Below are 6,049 nucleotides of genomic sequence, written 5' to 3'. Positions count from 1 at the left end.
GGCGCGAGCGAGCGAGCGGGGCCTCCCGGAGGCGGCGATGAGGTAACCGCCCCCCGCCCCCAGCCCACCTCCCTCTACTCTCCCGGGACACCCCTCCCGGGAAGGGTCGTGGGAAGGTGACACGGGGGGGCAGGGAGCCTGGGGAGGACCCCATCCCCCTCCCGTACTGCGCTCCTCTCACCTCCAAAATAGAAGTCCCTTCCCACTCACGTCCGCACCTGCTCCTCCGCACACCGCTCGCCCCCGAGCTGGCTCCCAAACCCCGTTCGCCTGGAGTCAGGCCGCCCAGGGTCGGGTGGAAGTGGACCCAGCTGTGTGACCTTGGGCGAATCACCGCACTGCGCTGGGGCTCTGCCTCGCATCCATCAAAGAAAGACGCCTCTCGGGGCTTCCATTGTTTCTTGAGAACCTACTATGTGCCAGACCCTTTACTAAGCTGTTACCTACGTGATCTTTGAACTTACAGCCTCAACCGTGTATTACCTTTGAGAGAAGAGGAAACTGAGGCAGGAGAGGGGAATCTCCAAGGTTAGGAGGATAGTGGGGACCCCCCGACCCGCAGCCTTGCAGCCTCCTCTGAGGCCGCTGCTGCCGCCCTCCTGCCCGCAGGGGTAAATAGACTAGACAATATTTCAAACGGCCATCCCCGAGGGGATGTGGGGACAGAGGTGCTGAGTCCAGCACACACCGAGTCAGAGCAGCTTAGCCCCAAATCCCTGTCCCAGAAAGGCTGGAGGTGAATAAATATAGAAAGATCCAGAAATTGGCCGACACCACCTCCCTCACTGCCAAGGCCATGTTTCCTGTGTGGGTCTCCCACTCGTAGCTTCCCTCAAAGGGGTGCAGCCACCTAACCAGACTCCCAGAACCCAAGTCCCCGCTCCCTGGAGCTGCTTCCCCATCACAGCTGGGAAAGTCCGGGCTTGCTCAGCCCCCACCCTCTGCCCTCCTCCCCCCCCCCCCCCCCCCCCCCCCCCAGTCCCACATCTTAGACCTTTGCGTGGTGATGCCCAGGGACTGGGTGAAATGCACAGACATCTCTATGCTTCTGCACTGAGCAAGGATTTCATTTATTCATCTCTTCAACAAATATCCCAAATCTTACTGCTTCCCAGGATGCTGAGATGGATTTAGAAAAAAAAAAGAAAAAGAAGTTCTGCCTCAGGAAAGAAAGTTCTAGAACATATGAGATCTAGGAACTGAAGAGCACAAACCCACCCCAGCCTGTGGGAAGTGGAGGAAGGAGAAGGAAGAGCTAAACCCCCACGTGGGGAGGAGGTGCATCCTCCAGGGAGCAGGTGATGGCAACCAGAGGCTATTTCTCCAGAGCAGTGGGTGTGCTTTTATCCTACCTCGCTGGATCAGGAGCCTGGGTCGGGTCTGCTTTCACTCCTCTCTTTAGCCATTAGGGAGCTCAAAATCACCTCTGGCAAGTCTTCAGGTCTTCAAGTTCAGTGAGTGGAGACCCCCTGGCTTTATCTTTTTTTCCTGCCGTGATTTCTTTTTCTTCACTTGATTTTCCATCTCACATTTTAACTTTTCAGACTTTTGGGTTTTTAACTTTTCAGGCTTCTGGGTTTTGTGAGCTGCTTTAATTCTTTTCAGGAAAAAGTGGGGAGTAGGGCCGAGCCCGTGGTGCACTCGGGAGAGTGCGGCGCTGGGAGCGCAGCAGCCCTCCCGCAGCGGGTTCGGATCCTATATAGGGATGGCCAGTGCACTCACTGGCTGAGTGTGGTGCAGCCGGTCTCAAAAAGGACACAAAAAAGAAAAAGTGGGGAGTAGATAAACTAAGCTTATTGTGGGGCTAACCCCAGGAGGGTCTTCCTTAAGGTCTTCTTGCTGCTGAGGGTGCTCTTGCCCACCCTTGGGGGCCAGTTTGGGGTGTTTTCCCTCTGGAACACCTTTCCTTGCTTCCCTTTGTGACAGAGTGCCCTTTTCTTTGGGCAGTGCTTCTTCGGGAACCACAAACCAGGGTTGTGTGTGAGGCATCTTTGGATCCCAGTGCAGTTTCTCAATTTGTGTTTTTGGGATGATGGGGAGCTCTGTGGGCTGGGAATGTCTTGCGGACTCCACAGGCGTCACACATGCCCCAGGAGACTCACACACCAGCATTACTAGCAGCAGTTCCCATTTATCAATGGCCTGTGATGTGTAGAACCCTGACCATATGAAGGGACGCAGTGATTGGGCCAAAGTTGTCTAGCAGGGAAGTAGCAGCCCGAGGACTGGAACCCAGGACCTAGCACTCCCAAGCCTGGCTTTCTGAGAAGCCCAACTTTGTCTGGGCCCAGGTCCCAGAGGGCCTTCAGGACGTGGTAAGCTGGAGCCTGTGGCCCTGTAGAGAGGGACTTTGGGGAGGCCCCTGTCACCCATGGGAACTGAGCTCATCTGAGTTATGATAGGAGTAGGAAGCCCTGTGTCAGGCTTCCCAAAGACTAGCAAGCTGGGGGACTTGGCTGCCCATCTGCCTAGGATGCGGATTTGGGAGTTTTTCAGTTCTCTTGCTCCTTCCCCAAGGAGAGGCTGCCAGGCTGTTGCACTAGCCCAATCCCTATTCCCCAGGGTCTCTCCAGCCCTCCTCACATGCTCGCATCTAGTGCTTCAGGGACCACCCACCAAACATGCACGCATCTGCTCTTTCAGCAGACAGAACATCGCACTGGAGACACGGTGGCCAGACTGGTCACTACTTGACCTCTGTGGCTTGTGAGGGAGACAGGCACAGACAGATGGAGATAGGAGCCCCGGGCTGGTTCAGGCCTAGGGGGATAAGGGGGCCTGGAGGAGGCACCAGCCTGGCTGGAGATGAGGGGTTCAGGAAGTCTCAATGACACACCTAAGCTGAGCTCTGAAGCCACAGAATTGTGGTGGGTTGGGAGGCAGCTGAGAGGGCCTGTGCAGGGCCAGGCACCAAGGAGAGAATTCCGCTCCCCCCAGTTCGTTGCCCACAGCCTCCTAGCAGCAGCCAGTTGAGCGTCCTCCCCATGCCCTGACCTTTGTTCACACGGCTTCTTCCCAACTGGCTTCATTCTCGACCTTTCCTGGGGTCAAGCACTCTGGACTGCATTCAGCTCTCAGGGGCATTTGCTCTTGATTCTGCTGGCCCAGCTGCCTGGGCCACACCACTGACCCTTAATCATGGCCTGTCCTGGCCATTAATGAGGACTCCACACCACTTGTCCCAGCACTATCTCACCTCTTTGAGCCATGGACGGGGGCTACCCCTACCACTCAGATGCCTGGTGCATTGTGGGGCCTTGGTCATCATCATAATGACTCCAATTGATCGTAACCAATCAGCCTCCTGAAGTCCTGGCCAGGTCCTACAGTCATGAGGACACAGGATGAAGCATAGGGCAGGGCTTCCAGGCCTCTGAAGTGAGATCCCTTGGGTCTGAGGCTTCCTCCCTAGGCTCTGTCATCCGTTTGTGTTACTTAAACTCTCTGAGCCTCTGTTTCCTTCTCTGCAAAGGGGATAATAATAGTTCTGTCTTCATGACTGTTGTGGGATTCACCGAGACGAGACGATACAAAGAGGAAAACGAAACAGTTTATTAAGGTTGGGGAGACAAAATTTGTACATATAAACCATTTCCATTTTTATATGTAAATAGCTACCAGTTACAAAACATACATGGGTAAGCATGCATATTTCTAGCTCTGTCAGCTGAGACGGCCTAGAATAACTGACACCCCACTAGCAACAAGCCATTCAGCACCTAGGTCTTGGTTTCAAATTATCATTCTCTAATAAAAAGAACAAGGGGTCCTTAGAGAAATGGCTGATTCTGGGGCAAGACAAGTGACAGATGAGCCTGGAGCATCTTGTAGTGCCAGAAGGTAAGGAAGTGCTCAAAAAAATAAAAGGATGATGGCATGTCAAAGGGACATAGGACACTACCGGCAGGAGCTCCCAATGGCCAAAACCAGAACTACTTAAGCAACAAAATAAATGATGTCATATTAGATTAAATCCACACTATAAAATAAATATCCATGAGTCCAAACTGATATAAATGATTGAATAAATAAATGTGAAAGAAGAAACAAATCTTCATTACAGAATTCCAAATACTTTATGTAGCTTACTCCCTCCTCCCACGCCCTTTGCAGCGTGTGGGCTGCATTTAGTGACTTGCTTCCAAAGAACAGAGCACAGAAAGGGGGAGAGAGGAACTTTGCAGTAGAGAAGCCTGCAAATACCACCTTGCCCAGGCGCTGCAGGTTAACGTGACAGTGATGTCATGTTGATAGCATGTACCCCAGATATGATGTGACCTGAAGGGCACAGAGGTTACCCATGAGAACGACATCAGACAAACCCAAATTGAGGGATATTCTACAAAATACCTGACCAGTATTCCCTGAAACTGTTAAGATCTTGAAAAATGAGGTCTGAGAAACTGTCACAGACATAAGGAGACATGAGGACTACATGGAATGTGGGATCCTAGAACAGGAGGAGGACACGAGTGGGAAAACTAGTGAAATCTGACTCAAGTCTAGAGTTTAGTTTAAAAATTATATATTATATACTTTATGCTATTTATTTTATAATTATACATTAGTTCTATATATATTTATAAACATATATTTACATTATAAATATATGTAAAAAAGAATGGAAGAGGGTTCATTTACCAAAGGAACGCCCAAATAAAAAATAATCATCAATACATGTGTAGTAGTCTATTTTCTCTTGCTTATAACACAATACCTGAAACTTGGTAAGTTATAAAGAAATGAAATTTATTTCTTATAGTTTTGGAGGCTGAGAAATTCACAGTGCAGGGGGCGCACCTGGTGAGGGGACTCCAGAGTCTCGTGGTGACGCAGGCAATCCTATGGCAAGAACGGCAAGAGCAATTTCATGTGCTCTCCTTATAAAGTCACCAGTGCGCACCCATGATAACCTATTATTCCATGAATGGATTACTACACTCATGAGCATACAGTCCTCATGATCCAGTCTCCTCCCAAAGGCTCCACCATTCAAATAGCACAACCAAATTTCCCACCTTCTTAACACTCTTACAATGGGGATCAAGTTTCCAACATATGAGTTTTGGGGGACGTTTGCCCACAGCAACACGTAGGAATAAATGTACCTGTGAGAACTTTTGAATGAAGAAAATTAAAAATATTATAAAGAGACATAAAAGAAAACCTCAATCAATGGAAAGGCATCTACTCTTGTATTTGCATACAAAGATCCAATATTATTACTGAAATCATTTTAAGGATATCAGCTCTCCATGAATTAATATAAACATTTGATGTGATCCAAATAAAAATACCATCCAGTTTTTAAAATACAAAACTAGTTCTGATGTTCAAATGGGACAAAGAGGGGGAATAAGAGGGCACTATAAGTCATCGAAACGTAACGGTACTTTTTAAAAAAGGTGGTAGCCAGTGAAGACAAATTCTATGGTACAGAACAGAATCCAGAAAAACACCCAAATACATATGGAAGTTTAAAATGGCATTTCAAGTCTATGGGGAAAAGATGAATTATTCAATAAATGGTGTGGAGACAACTGGGTAACCATCTGGGGAAAAGGGGAAATTGGATCCCTACCTCATTTCTACATAAAGCCCAGATGGAACAGGATTGAAATGCAAAAACTAATGTCAGACAAGTATTAGAAAGAAGAGATTAAAAGAAAATTACATCAAAACAAACAAACCAAAAACCAATTTCAGCATGGAAAAGTAAAAAGTGATAACAAAATGGGAAGAAATAATGATAAATCATTAAGAAAAGGACCAATAACCATATAGAAAAATGGGCAAAATATATGAAGACAGCTCAGAGAAAAAAACATACAAATGGCTTGAAAACACATAAAAAGAGGCACATTTAAAATACAGATGCCATTTTCAACTGTCAGTTTGATAATATACTGAGTTTGTGAGGGTTCTGGCAACCCTCATTCCTGGCCGGTGGGAGTGTGAGTTGGAGGACATTTTAGCACCAGCTAGCAAAGTTACAAATGGACCTACTTTTTTTTTTTTTTTTTTTTTTTTTTTTTTTTTTTTTTTTTTT

This window comes from Galeopterus variegatus, unplaced genomic scaffold (genome assembly GCF_000696425.1).
Source record: "Galeopterus variegatus unplaced genomic scaffold, G_variegatus-3.0.2 Scaffold535, whole genome shotgun sequence".
Taxonomy (NCBI): domain Eukaryota; kingdom Metazoa; phylum Chordata; class Mammalia; order Dermoptera; family Cynocephalidae; genus Galeopterus; species Galeopterus variegatus.
The sequence above is the reverse complement of the archived record's forward strand: the minus strand, read 5'-3'. Positions refer to the sequence as shown.